The sequence below is a fragment of the Benincasa hispida genome, chromosome 10 (assembly GCF_027475165.1).
Source record: "Benincasa hispida cultivar pf3 chromosome 10, pf3_genome.v1.1, whole genome shotgun sequence".
Classification (NCBI taxonomy): Eukaryota; Viridiplantae; Streptophyta; class Magnoliopsida; order Cucurbitales; family Cucurbitaceae; genus Benincasa; species Benincasa hispida.
This window is the reverse complement of record NC_143487.1, coordinates 11,086,949-11,103,054: the sequence shown is the minus strand read 5'-3', so window position 1 is coordinate 11,103,054 and position 16,106 is coordinate 11,086,949.

Below are 16,106 nucleotides of genomic sequence, written 5' to 3'. Positions count from 1 at the left end.
TAGTTTTTAGATCAATGTTGAGTCAAAACAAAATTTTCATGTAAAAAGAATTTAGTTTAGTTGTAATAATTCACCATTATGTAATTTAGAATCTTTAAGAATTGGATTGCCATAATTTTATAAATTTAGGGAGCTAAATGATTAAATTGAAAATTTAAAAGAGTATTTATAACCATCCTTATAGGTTATGGGTGGTTTTTTTTTTTGGTTATTTTTCATATTATTTTATAAGATTTAATATATCTATTCTAATTTCTAACCTATTCATATATTAACTATTTTGAAACTTAATTTTATTTTGCTTTTAACCCATTGACAATGTAGCTTTGAGTATTATTAACATGTGTGGGAGTAGTAATAAGTGAACGTAGAGTGACAAAATAACATAGTAAATAAAAAAAATGTTTATTTATATTTTAGTTTATACATTAATATATACATTTTGAAAGCTAGTTAAATGTAAAGTATATAAGGAATTAAAATAAAAAATTGAAAGTTTACGGTTTTTTTGTTATTTAAATTATTTTCTTTCTATGATTTTATTGCACTTTATTTCTTTTTATGATTTTAGTAACCCCATATGATTTGCACTTTGAAATAAGTTGACAGATTAAAATAAAATACTATACTAAATCTATCTTTTTTTTAAAAAAAAAAAAAAAAAAAAAAAAGCACTATAATTTTCTTTTGAAGAATATAAAAAATAAACTGTTGAAATATTGTAATAGCAATATGTTCTGAAATATTAAACTAGATTAATAGGAGTAAAATTGTAAAATCATAGGTAACTCTTTTGAAGTTGGTCGTTGGAATTCTTATACTCTCATTTGTTATAAAAAAAATAATCATAAATACTAAATTGGTTATTAAAATTATATATATTTTTTTCCATAATATCTTTAATTTAGTGATCTATTAAAAAGTTTAGTTCTTTTTAAACCAAAAAAAAAAATCACAATTTTCAATTATATCCTTAAATTTAGTTATCAATAATACAAGAATAATTACAATAGAAGAAACTTAAAATTTTATCAACTTAGAAGATGAGGAAGATGAATGAGTGCATGTTTGAGAATAAATTTGAAATAATTAAAATCACTTTTGTGATGTTCAAAATCACTTTGGAATACGATCTAAATCACTCAAAACCAATTTAATGTTTAATTTTATAGTTCTAAATGTAATTTTCACATGACAAAACTAATAATTAAAAACATGTTTCAAAGTGGTTCTTGAATATAATAATTTAATTTTAATTATACCCTATATGAAAACTTTCTAATCATGAATTGCATAATTCATTCTTTAAATTTCCCACAAATCAATGAATATCGTTTCAATAAATAGATTTAATTGAAAACGTGGGGAAATGAATCTAAAAGAATTAAAAATAAAAGATTAAGTTAAAAAAGTAATATTTAAAAATTAATTACTAAAAAACATATTTAGCCTTTATTTATTTATTTTTTGGTGAAAAACAACAACAATTGGAAAGAAAAAAAAGTCACAAGGGCAGCCTTTCTAGTTTTCGCACTATATTAATTATTTGAAATATAGATAAAGTGAAAAAAAAAAAAAAAAAAAACCAAACAAAGATGAGTTATTGTTTATGTTTTTTAGTTATTATTTTGTTGGGGCCATTTCTTTTTGTTTGTTTGAAAAAACAAACGGGTGAAAAATTGATTGCATCTACCTCTACTAATAATTAATATTCATATGCTTTAATTGGAAAGTTTTGATTAATGAGTTTTGAACACCAATCTACTGGTCGATATTATTTAGTAAGAGTGTTCAAAAAATTCGGTAACCCGACTAATTCGGACTATCCAATCCAAATTGCAAGAGTTGGATTGTGTTAGATTTTATTTTGGGTTGGGTTGGGTTAAAAATGTTAAAAAATATTAAATTCGAGTTGGGTCTCGGGTTATCTCATTTCATAGTCGACCCGACCCCGACTCGAATATATATATATATATATATAATATATATATATATATATATATATATATATATAAAAGTTAAAAAAAGGTCAAATTTAAAAATAAAAATAAATAAAAAATAAAAAAACAACCGGTGACCCAACCCGGCCCAGCCCGAAAATTTTGGGTTGGGTTGGATTGACCCTCCAAAAAAACTAATAGGATTCATTATTAGCCAACCTGAATTTTTGGGTTGTTCCACAAAAATCTTCCAACACGGCCCAACTCAGACTATGTACACCCCTATTAATTAGTTTCAATGAGTAACTGTTTGGAAAATTATTTTAAATGATAAAATTGTTGAAAATATGTACAAATAATAGTAAAATATCACAATCTAGCTACAATAAATCACAATAGACTGCGATAAACTATTATTTGTGTCTATCATGATACAGATAAACACATGTAGTAATCTATCACTGTCTGTCGTAGATAGACGATGAAATTTTGCTATATTTATAAATATTTTGATTCATTTTTTTTATATTTAAAAACAACATCAACTGATGTTACTATTCCTTAAAAATTGATTTTATATTGACGTGTTAGTTTTTTAAAATCTATATATTAAATTTCAAATATTTATATCTATAACATCAAATACAATTGAACTGGAAAAAAATCAAATACAATAATGGCACATTAAAGTACCTCGGATTTTTCCTCTACCCTGGTTGTCTTGCGATCCCTTTATGATAAAAATACAAATAGATTGATAATAAATATTATTCATTGCCACATGGTTTAACTTACATAAAATATGTAGTATTGACTTTGAGATCATAGATTTGATTTTCTATCTCACATAATATATATATATATACTAGTTAGAGGATACGTGCATTTTAAAATTTTTAGAACATAAAATTTTAAATAAGTAGACTTTTTTTGTTACATTAAATAGTAAATATTTAATATAAAATTTGAAAGTAATGAAAGAGATGATGACTAAAATTATACATATAAGCAAAATGAGCATAGTTTAATCGGTACGTGCTTGCACTATCAATCTCAAGATCAGATGTTCGATTCATTCACCCCACATAATTGCACTATCAATCTAATACCTTTGCAAAAGTAAATAAATAATAAAAAATATATATGTTTTTATTTAGTTAATTTATGATGAGTATGAAATGTGTGAGATGCTGTTAAAGATGTTTGAACCATAATTTCATAGAGTGAAATATAAAATATTGACCAATTATGAAAGGAGCATAACAATAGTGAAATATAATTTTAAAATAATATAAATAGACATTAGAAGGAATTATTAATTATATTTGTATGTGCTTCTAAATAAGATATCAGTAAATATTTTGTTTTAAATAGACAAATAAAACAGAATAGAATTGTTTGTAGTTATTATGCGAAGAAATTTGTACTGGTTAAAAAAAATATAAATTATTTTAAATTGTAATTTACTAATTGTTTAGTAATAAAAATTAGAAAAATAAAGAAAAATAAAGAATATTAGAATAAAATATAATTGTTGAAATATCTAATGGAAGAGGGGAATGTAAAATTCAATGGAAAAAAAATTGAAAGATACAAAAAAAAAAAAAAAAAAAAAAAAACCAGGCAAATTGCAAAAACCACCCTTGAAGTATGGTAATAGTTGCAATTACAACCTCAAACTTTCAAGTGTAAAAATTGGGACCCTAAATATTGGATCCTTGAGCTTACAATAATTGTTGCAATATTTATATAACTCTGATGATACAATTTTTAAAATTGAAAGTTTGAAAGTATAATTACAACTACCACCAAACTTTGATTTTTGTAATTTACCCAAAAAATATGAAAAATATGAAAGAAAATAATATTTATTGAAAAATCTAATAACAAACAGGGATGTAAAATTAAATAAAAAGAAAAAAAATGAAAATGACGGATGGTACCTAAGGCATATGAAGTAATGAAGGTGTGTGAGTAGTGTGAGGGTAAAATTGTCTTTTTTGAAAGAGTTAAGGGCAAAGAGGGAAGTTAAAAATTCTCCTTTCCTATATATATACATGTGCTAGTCTGCAATTCGACAAATGATCGAGGATTACTAGGATATTAACGACCTTGTTAAGTTATCAGAAGCATTAGTTTTTTTCCCCCCTAATTTTCTTCTTTATTTCATGTATTTTGAAAAAGAGAAGTATTAGTATTCTTGAATGACATTTCTATTATGATTGAAGCTAGTTTGGACCGTCAAAATTGAAGTGGATTCTCTAATTTTATGAAATTTTTTGATTGGGCAGGGATGAATAACAGAATGAAATCCAAAGTTTTGTTTAATTTTGTTCACTCGAAACACACATAGTGGCAATCCATTGTTTTCTCTATGTAAATCGAATATTACGCTAGTATTTCAAGCATTCGGGAATTTAGAATAAAGATGTGGCCCCAGATTAACTATAATTCTCTTATTTGCAGGCCCAAACTACTCGGCATAAACTGTCTAATTCACTTAAAGACTAAAGGAAGGTGATATGCTTTAGACTTCAAAATCTTCAATCGTTTACTTATATGCGAGCTCAATTATGTAGACGATGCTTAGAGGAACTAGAAGATAGTTCAATAATGTAGACGATACTAAAAAGCACTAGACGATCATGTAGACGATAGTTAAGTAGAACTAGACGATCGTATAGACGATAGTTGAGAAACTAGACGATCATATAAATGATGCAAAGTGGAGCTAGACGGTCATTTAGACGATGCAAGAGGAACTAAACGATCGTGTAGACGATACTTAAGAAATAGCTAGATGATCGTTGAGAAAGAAAGAACACAAGAATTTAAGTGATTCGGCCAAAGGCCTACGTCCACTATGCAAAAAGATAGGGTATCTTTATTGCTTCTTCTTTTAAACTTCTTTACAGAATGAATGCTCTCGCTCTCTTCCCTATACTCTCTGATTCTTTCACCTTTTATACAAGCTCTCATTTTCAACGAAAGAAGCTCTGGTGGTTACAACAAATAAAACAGAATGAAGAAGACAACGATAAACTGCCTGTTACATCTTTTGTCTTCGATTATTTCTGTTACAATCTCCACTTTTGTAAACATCTAGAGAATATTTTCCTTTCTGCTTGTAGAGCTGATTTTGAGCTAACATTTTTTAGGAAACTCGAACCCATAAGGTTTAAGCAACAACCAAGCTTGCTTTGGGGAACTGTCTTGATCAACATATCAGCTGCATTATCTGAGGTATGTATTTTTACTACCTCAACTTCCCCTTTCTCAATCTCCTGTCTGATAAAGTGTTACTTGATGTCAATGTGTTTAGTTTTGCTTTGAAACTATTGATTTTTAGACAAATAGATAGTACTCTGATTGTTACAATATGTTCTCACTTTTGTTTATGTAATGCCTGTTGGGATTGGTGTCCTAATTCTCCAGGAGTCTCGTTGTTTTGTAAAGATACACATTGTTCAATGAATAAAATAAGTGTTATTTAATTCTGACATTTACTCATATTTAATAAACAAAGCTCATTGATTATCTTATGTGAACTTAAGTATGTATATGTGATATACAAGTGGATCATGCCTTAAGTGATAATCTAAATCGGTCTGTAGTATAAGGATTAAGGTGGGATGCCTGATCCTGGTGACACTATGGATAGGACCCGCTTTGTAGATGTTTGCAAGTATTGTAAACTACTATAGATGGTAGATCCTAACTATTCATGTGGAGACGTGCGAGCGGGAGTGTCTTATACAAAGAGTTTGTATAAGACCTGGACCACGAGATGACTAGACTCTGTATATAACGCTATTGATACTAGAGACTTGATAGATCTCAATCCTGAGTGTTTTGGAAACTCCTGCCTTTGAGGGCAGTCATTTGATTAGTATAAGTGAGAGTGGCAAAATTGCCAACTCAACATGCTTACCTTTTTGGGGACTTGTCTGATTTGGGAGCTGGGAACTCAACCTACAAGATGGAATTCACTCTTTTCCCGAAGTAGGGATAAGTAGAGAAATTGCTCCCTTAAGGGCTGATTCCAGGGCTTGACCATAGTGGCCACAACTTCTCTTTGGAAGAGAAGACTCAGTCATAGTAAGACTATAACTTATGTTCATTAGATAGATCAATGGTACTTAAGGAGATAGATGTAACTACAGGGACATAACGATTATTGGCCCAGCTGTACTTACGAGCGATATGTGAAAGGTTGTCGCACTGTCGATTGGTTAAGATGGACACATAATATATCTGTAGTAAGGAGAGTTCAGCTGTCGGTCTTTAGTGGAGTGCCTGACAGTTAACGGATGGTAGATCCTGTGACTAAAGAGTTTAGTCAGTCATTCATGTACCGTTGGAGTTTCGAGCTATAGATCCATGAGGTCCCCTTGGTAGCTCAATGGATTCAGTTGATGATCAGTTCTTGGTGTTAATTTGAAATGTTCAAATTGACAAGAGGTATGTTGATTATATATGATATAATCGGTATGATGTATGAGATACATTTAGTGGAGGATTGATGTAAATGAGATTTACGTTAAGTACCATGGAATAGAAAAAAGACTATGGTTTATATGTTTCATGAGATGAAATATTAAAACTATATGTTATAAATATAGTATGATAAGTTGGTTATCATTTATGTTTATAATAATATTAATTATTAGATAATTAATTCTTTTTCTTTTAATAACCATATGAGTGGGTGGTTATTGGATAATGGTAACCGTAAGTTTAAAAGAAAGTGGTTTCCTATTTTGAAAGGAAGTTTTTTTTTTTTTTTTTTTTTTTTTTTTTTTTTTTTTTTTTAAATACAAAAGATTGAAAAAGTTTTAAGTTTTCTCCGCGCAAAAGAAACTCACGAAGTCGTCAAGTAAATATGGATTTACTAAACAATGGCTGGGCAAGCTAAACGATAGTGCAATATTTACTAAAAGATCGCATAGTTTTGCTAAACGATTGTTGGCCCAAGGTAAACGATTGTGTAGAGTCTGTAGGTAATAAACCGAGCTAAACGATAGAGCTAAACGATTGCATAGCTTTATCTAAACGATTGGGCATCTCCGCTATCTCCCACTTGCCCAGTCGTGTACGTGATAAGTATTTTTTCTCCTTCATCTGCCTTAATCCAAGTCTAAACAGAGCTCACCCTCTGGATTTTCACATCGAGAATACCAAGGTAGCCTTGTTGGTGGTGTCAGACTTAACTCGACATTGTCAAGGTTTTCTAAAGGCCGTTTGTGATACTGTGGAGGTCGTTCGCTGTTGCAGAGGAGATTGTGACTGAGGAGATCGTTGAGGACGAGTGCGAAGAGTTTGTGTTGTGTTGCAGTCGTGTAGATCGAGTGTTCGAGGTTGCTGATTATTCGAGCGGTCGCGCAACAGAGCGTGGAGACGCATCTTCATATGTGCATAGAGTTGCTTTTTGTGCATTATAGTTTTTCATGCTGTAATTTCTCTGTATGAATTGTATAACCGCTTGTTTGAAGTTGATTATAATTTGGAATAGTTTTGTTCCGCTACTCATGGAAATCCCGATTCCGATTTCCTTTCAATGCCAAAATCGTTTAGTAATCCCTTCAGCCACAAACCTTCTTTGATAGCCTCAGATAGGGCTATAAACTCAGCTTCTGTTGTGGATAGGGCCACAACAGATTGCAGACTTGCTTTCCAATTTATTAGATTATTTTCCCATAGGAAAACATATCTAGATAGTGAGTGTCTCCTATCTAGATCCCCTGCATAATCATCATCCACATAACCATACATTTCATTATTAGAGGGGTCATTATGTTTATATAGGATTCGAGCTTTCTTTGATGAACAAAGATACCTTAGTATCCATTTAACTCTTCCCAATGACGTTTACCAGGATTGGCCATGTATCTACTGACCAAACTTGTAGCATAGGACATATCTGGTCTAGTTGAAGTCATTAGATACATCAATGATCCTACTGCCTGGGAGTAGCGAACTGCCTTCATATGGTTAATGTGATCCTCATCTGTGCTCTTAGGACTATTGGCAGCTGAGTGTTTAAAATGAGGTGTAGGGGGAGTGCCAACAGGCTTAGCACCATCCATGCCGAACCTCTATAAAACTTTCTCACAGTAATCAACTTAACTTACATAAAGTCTGTCTTGTCTTCTTTCTCTACTGATTTCAATACCAAGAATCCTTGTAGATTCCCTTAGGTCTTTCATGTCAAACTCTTCCTTTAGAAGAGCCTTGACTTGTCCTAAAACTTCTTTGGAGCTTCCAGCCAACAATATGCCATCTACATATAGGAGTAGATACACTGGTTCTTTAAAGTTATTAATGTTGATATATACACACCAATCATAGGAGCTTTTCTTAAATCCCATTTTAGAGATTACCTCATGAAATTTGTCATACCAACACCTAGGTGACTGCTTGAGCCCATAAATTGATTTGTTTAGTAGACACACTAAGTCTTTTTCTCCTTTCTTCACATACATTTGAGGTTGTCTCATATAGATAGTTTCATTCAACAATCCATGTAAGAATGTTGTCTTCACATCCAATTGGTCTAACTTCAAATCCTTAACAACTAGGGAAAGGAGTAGCTTAATGGATGTGTGTTTTACAACAGGAGAAAAAACTCTATATAGTCAATCCTTTTTTGTGTGTGAACCCCTTTGCAACAAGTCTTGCCTTGAATCTAGACTTTTGTACCCATGGAATTTCTTCTTTAAGCTTGTATATCCACTTACATGAAATAAGTTTGTACCCTTTAGGTATAGGCACTAATTTTCAGATATCATTAAGGTTAAGGGACCTTATTTCATCATTCATGACCTCTATCCATTGTCTAGCATCAGAGCTGTTAGTTGCTTCATCAAAACTGATGGGTTCATTATTGCTTAGTGAAATGGTAGCACTTAAAGCAACACTAGCAAAGTCAGATTCTAAATACCTTGCAGGGGGCACAATGGTCTCCTTGTCCTGTCCCTTGCTAGGGAATAATTTTATAGGTCTACTTGTGTTTCATCTTGTTCATTTGACACAATTTCACTTGTCTCAGCAGTGTCTTCACCTTCAACTTCTAGATTCTGAAAAGAAGTAGAAACTCCCTAATCATTTTGAGGCTCCACATCAAACCTTGTACTATTGGTCTTTGACATAGGTGTAGGTTGTTGCTCGGATAGCATGAACATCTCATTTTCTCTGAACAAAACATCTCTACTGTTGATACATCTGCCATAATTTGTATCCTTTCACTTCAGGTGTAAAACTAAAAACATGCACTTGACAATCGGTTTCAACTTACCTTGGCTTTGATGCACATACCCTACACTCCCAAATATCTTCAAGTGTTCCAATTTGGGAGGCTTTCTTGTCCACCTTTCTTATGGTGTTTTCAGCTCAATATACTAATGTGGACATCTATTTAGAGTGTAGACTGTGTAGGACACTGCCTCTGCCCAATATTTCTCAGGCAAAAGAGCATTAGACAACTGACATTTTGTCGAGTCGTTCAACAACTTCATTTTGTTGAGGTGTATACCTCACTGTTTTGTGCCTTACAATTCCATCTTCTCTGCAAAAACAAGTTAAACTCTTCTTCATAAAATTCTAAACCATTACCAGTTCTCAGGTGTTTAATGTGTTTAGAGGTTTGTTTTTCAACCAAGGTTTTCCATTCTTTAAATCTCCCAAACACTTCATCTTTGATTTTTAGAAAATAAACCCAACTCTTTCTTGAATAATCATTAATAAAAGAAAGAAAATACCTTTCTCCACTTAGTGAAGGAGAGTGTGCTGGACCTCATAGGTCAGAATGCACATATTCAAGTATCTCCTTGGTAGTATGCTATTCTTTAGGGAAGCCTTGCCTAGTTGCCTTGCCAAGGATGCGATGTTCACAAAACTTCAAGCTGTTTCCAACCCTTTTAGGAAGAACCCCCTATTTAGAAAGAACTTGCAGCCCTTTCACACTAATATGAGATAGCCTTTTGTACCATAGCTCATCCTCTATAGGATATTCATTTGTAGCCATCAAGGTTGACTGTGCCATTTGTATGTCTTTAATGACATACAAGCCATTTACTTTAGTAACCACCAACACCACCTTTGAGTCTTTGATTATCTCAAAGGTGCCTCCAACTCCTCTATATTCACAACCAATTTAGTCAAACATCCCCAATAATAGGAGATTTCTCTTTAAGGTAGGAACATGCCTCATATTGCTGATTCGTTTCACTGAACCATCTTATAGCTTCAAGGAAACAGAGCCAATACCAACTGCCCTATAGGTATTATTATTTCCCATGTAAACCAATCCTCCATCCCACTTCTTATAGGTACAAAACCACCCTTTAGATGGTGTCATATGGAATGAATAACTAGAATCTATAACCCAATCTTGAGTCTTAGGGGTGTACATGGGTTGGGTTGGGTTTAGAGTATTTTTTGGACCAACCCGAAAATTCGGATCAGTTTGATTGACAATCCAAATGACCCAAATAAAGTTTCTAACTTAACCCAACCCAACCGTTAAAATTCGGGATGGGTTGGGATAAGTTGTCAGGTTATAACTTATTTTTTAAAAAAATTTTAATAAAAAATATGTAAATTTATATACAACACATGACTAATAACTAAAATCTCATAAATTTAAGATGCTAAATACCAAATATCTATGATATTTATTGTAAACTTTAAACAAAGACAAATATCATAAAAATTTTAAAAGAAAAATATTAAAAATTCAAAAATTAATCAATACAAATAAATCAAACTTTAAACAAAGAGGAATATATATATTTATATATACAAAATTCGGATTGGGTTGGGTCAACCCAAATTTTTTTTTATCCAATCCACAACCCAATCCAACACAATAAAAATAGAAAAATTCAACCTAACCCAACCCAAAAACAAAACTAACCCAACCCAACCCTTACATTTTGGGTTGGGTAGTCCAGATTGTTCGGGTTGTCTGGTTATTTGAACATCCCTATTGAGTCTCCATAGAATTCTGTCCCACACACTCTTTAGTTGCTGCCAAGGCATCTGAATACACAAGGGAATTTTCCCATACATCTGCTTTGTTTGTTTTCCTCCTTTGTTCTACTGGTTCAGTTTTCTCTTCAAGACACAGTCTTTCTTCATGTGTCCAAGTTTATAGCAAAAATGACATTTGATTTTAGACTTGTCACCCTCATTCTGCTTGTCTTTCCCATTGTTCTTTGTTTCCCCTTTTGAAAACAAACATTCTCCTCCTTGTTGATCTTTCTTGCTCATCTGTAACTCAAGTTCTCTAACTCTGATTGCTGAAATAATTGCTTATGTCGTGATCTTTTCTCTACCATACTTCATTGTTGTTTTAACATTCTTAAACGAGTCGGGTAGGGAGTTTAGTAGGATAAATACCTCATTTTCTTCCCCAATGTTATCTCCTATTGATTTGAATTCTGATGACAGTCTCTTGAATTCATTCAAATTTTTAAGAGGGATTTTGCAGTATCCATCTTATATGTGAAGAATCTTTCCCTCAAGAAAACTTTATTAGAAAGATCTTTATTGAGATAAATCTCATTTAGTTTGTTTCAGAAATCATAAGCAGTTTGCTGGTCAACTATCTGCTATGAAACACTATCTGTAACATTCAAAACAATAGTTCCATAGGCTTTTACCTCTATTGTCCTTTTTTCTGCATCTGTGAGTGTTTCAGGGTACTTTGTTGGGTCTGTGATGGCCAGAAATGCCTTTTGTTGTCCCAACATTGCTTTGATCTTAGCTTTCCACAATTCCAAATCTGTCTTTCCATCAAACTTTTCAATTTCAAACCTGGTTGTAGCCATTTTTGAACTTCAAGATTGACTTGTCTGAATCTTTATATGCAAGAATTCAAATCTTGGATTAGTCTTGATTATTTTCTGTGGCTCTTATACCACTTGTGGCCCCAAATTAATTATATTTCTCTTGTTTGCAGGCCCAAACTACTCAACATAAACAGTCTAATTCACTTCAAGACTTAGGAAAGATGAAATCTTTTAGACTTCAAATCTTCAATCGTTTACTTATATGCGAGCTCAATCATGTAGACGATGCTCCGAGGAGCTAGACGATAGTTCAATAGTGTAGACGATAGTTAAGTGGAACTAGACGAACATATATACGATAGTTGAGGAACTAGACGATCATATAAATGATGCAAAGTGGAGCTAGACGGTAATTTAGACGATGCAAGAGGAACTAAACGATCGTGTAGATGATACTTAAGAAATAGCTAGATGATCATTGAGAAAGAAAGAACACAAGAATTTAAGTGGTTTAGCCAAAGGCCTACGTCTACTATGCAAAAAGGGAGGGTATCTTTATTGCTTATTCTTTTAAACTTCTTTACAGAATGAATGTTCTCGCTCTCTTCCCTTTACTCTTTGATTATTTCACCTTTTATATAGGCTCTCATTTTCGACAGAAGAAGCTCTAGTGGTTACAACAAACAAAACAGAATGAAGAAGACAACGATAAACTGCCTACTACATCTTTTGTCTTCGATTCTTTCTGTTACAAAAGATTACCCATCACGAGTCTCCTCTAAGCTATTAGTAGGATTTACAAACCTCTTACCTTCCTAGTTTGTATTTGATTTGTGCATAAAAAGATAATAAAATTAGAGAATCCCTAAAATTTGAGATTATATTAATTATACCCTCTTATACATTTCATTAAATATCACGTGAAACTTATAATTTGAGTCTATTAAACTTTTAAGTTTTCATAAGTTAATCAATTTATATCATTATTACCATTACCTTTGAAAATAAACCATACAATAATTCTCATGTATGTAGACTTCTTCAAATGTCGATTTTACAAAATGGAGAACTAGAGCAAATATATAGACAATTCTAAAAAAAAAAACTATGAGTTAGTATCTAGATTTATTCGTTTATGAAAGTTTAAAGGCCTAGTTGATACAATTATAAGTTTTACACGAGACATTATCTCAAACAATACGTAATAGAAGGTATAAATTGATATACTCACAAAAATTCAAAATTTAAATTGATACAATTATTAGTTCAAAGTTTAAATTAATATAATCACAAAGTTTAGAAGTATAAATTGATATTTCTTTTATGACCCTTCAATGATGTAGATGCACGATATCAGTCGAGATCGTATTTTTCAGGCTTCTTCCCACCTAAATATATCATTGGATATATAGTAAAAGAAAGTGAAAGTTTGGTGAAGATTTGAAACATAAAATGAATTTAATTGTGTAGATTAAATTCATTGTTTAGAAACTTTCAAATTGAATTGAAACTTCAAATTAAAATGATGTTTCACGTACAAATTTAATATATATGAAAATTAGATTTGTAGTTTTTTCAATTTGAATGAGTTATGTTTGATTTTTATTAACTAACAACTCAATCGAGTTAAATTTGGCAAATATTTTAATTTTTTTATTTGATTTTATTTCGTACTTTGGAGAGTTACCAAGTTGCTAGCTTCTAAATAGCAACTTGGTTATTCATTTGTGGCATCCCATTCTAAATTGAATAGTTCTCTCATTTCTTTCTTTATTTTGTTATTGAGTTGAGTTGGGAACAAGTATCCAAGAATTCTGCCAGATTCGAGTAATTCGAGATTGTAGTTCTACTAGAATTAGTTGTTGTATCATGCTGAGACGATTGTTGTAATCTGCTTGCAGCCCATACAGAGCAAATAACTGTCTTTAGCACAGTATTTATCAGAAGCGTGCCTCGACTACGTTTTGAGTCTCCAAAGGTTTTGAAGTTTTTTAATCTTTGGTTATTTTCATATCTAAACTTTGTCACACCATCTGACTTTCGTTTGAGTTTGAATATTATACATTGAGTGTATTGTTTCAAGTAATTGAGGTGTAATCAGTTTGCTATTATATTGAGTTCTATATTTACCATTTTTCCACAATATATATGTGTATATATATATAAAAGAGAATATTTTTTTATTTTCCCCCTTTACTGTAAAACTGTAAATACAAATGAAAAAATAAATATTGATTTTTAATTGAATATATGGAATGACTCAACACTTGATTAATGTCGTTGAAATATTTAGCCGCATCCCCAAAGCCCTACCCCACACTGTTCGTACCCGAACGTATCGGCACGTGCTTTAAATTCTCCGCTGCTATCTATAGAAATAAATATATCCGCAAAATAAAAAAATTATGTTTTTCATCCCTAAGTTTTGAATTTAATTTTTATTTGATTTATAAATATTGAAGTATTACATCTTTAATCCTTAAATTTTGAATTTGATTTCAATTTAGTCTACAGGATTCAAATTTATCATCGAGGATCGAGTTTTATTATAATTTGGTTCATAGATTTCAAGATTTATACTTTTAATATTATTTTTTTACGGAGTACTCAATTTTAGTATGTAGTGCTAATGTCTATTAATTAATTCAAAATAATCAAAATAATCTTAATTAATTAAGTTTCAATATTTTTCCATCAATATTAAAATTAATACTAAAGATTGAAAGTGAGTATTTTAATGAAAAATCAAGGTTAAAACGGGTCAAATTAAAACAAAACCCAGATCTTTAAAGGAAAATTGTAACATTCTGAAACTTAAAAACTAAATTAAAATCAACCACAAAATTTAAGAATTAAGAGGGTAATATTTTGAAACTTAAGAACCAAATAAAAATTAGGCCCAAATTTTAAAGATTAAAAAAAATATATTTTTAACCTAAAAGAAATATCAAATATAACTTTGATAATACAGCTCATTTTGGAAGAAAAAAAAGAAAAGAAAAAATAATAAATATATAAATATAATTTTGATTAAACTATAAATTTAATCATTGAATATAATAGTTATATTCATTTAACACATTTTTAATAAAATTTTGTTGTCAAAACCAGTACTTAAATTTTGACATGAGATATCGATTAAAGTAATAAGTGATGATTCAAATATATGACACAAAAAATAACGTTAACTAAATAAAAAATTTAAATTATACATATGCCCTCAGAGTATGTTTCAATTATATGTTTATAGTTTCAAAATTTCATTTATACTTCTAACATTTATTTTTTCTTTAAAGTTAGATTTTTTTTCCCTAATAAAAAAAGTGACATCTTTTTGTAATGTGTCTTGCCACGTCATGTTTTCCAGTAAAATTGAGATCTGAAACATTAGGTATAATTTAAATAGTTAGTTGCCATGTCATATGCCCAATCATACTTTAATTTCCACACACTTTAATTATTTTATCTAGCTGGTAAAAATTAGGTCTAATATGACCCCTTTACTATTTTTGGAAGATGCATACAAAAATATAATTACTTATAGATTAATTAACTATAACTAATTTTGTTGTTAAAACCTGGTCATGAGACGAGAAAATTCATATTATATAGATTTTAAAATTTCTTGGATAATAATATTATGAATTTTAAAAAACAAAATCTTGAAATAAGAATATTAAATGTTTGTTTGTAATTCTATGACAATACCTTTGAAACAAACAGATACGTAGAGTATAACGTATATTTTATTCGTTGAAATTTGGATGTAGTTTTGTCTATCAGTCCATTCTAAATAATTTGGCCCATGAGATTTAAAAGATAATATATATTTGGTATCCAAAAGGTGTAAAGCTGATCTCTAATTAGTATTCAATGTTTCCAATTTGGTTTCTAACTAAATGGTCAAGTAGAGTTAATTCCATTAGTTGACTTAAGGAAATGATGACGTTTGATGTGACAATTATATATGCTAAACATGCATTTTTCAATTAGTTGGTTTGTTGTTTAAAAAAGAAATTCAATGATCAATTAAAAATAAAATTAAGACCTCGATCACAAACATGTCTTTTTTGAAATATCAAGAATCAAAGAGAAATTGTTAAATCACCGATTAATTCAAAAACAACCTTCTATTTTGATACCATGTTAAATCACTAGTTAATCTAAAATCTTAAGTTGATGGATTGTGGTAAATTTAATTATATGAACACTTATTGAGAGAAACCACATTCAAATCCCAAATATCAAATTCATGTAGAATAAGGAGACAATATGAAGACAATTAATTTAAACCTATGAGAAATATTGTTTTCTCAAGATAATTTTGTTCTATCTATGATGCTCAAGGTGCCATGAACAATTATCTTTCATGTTT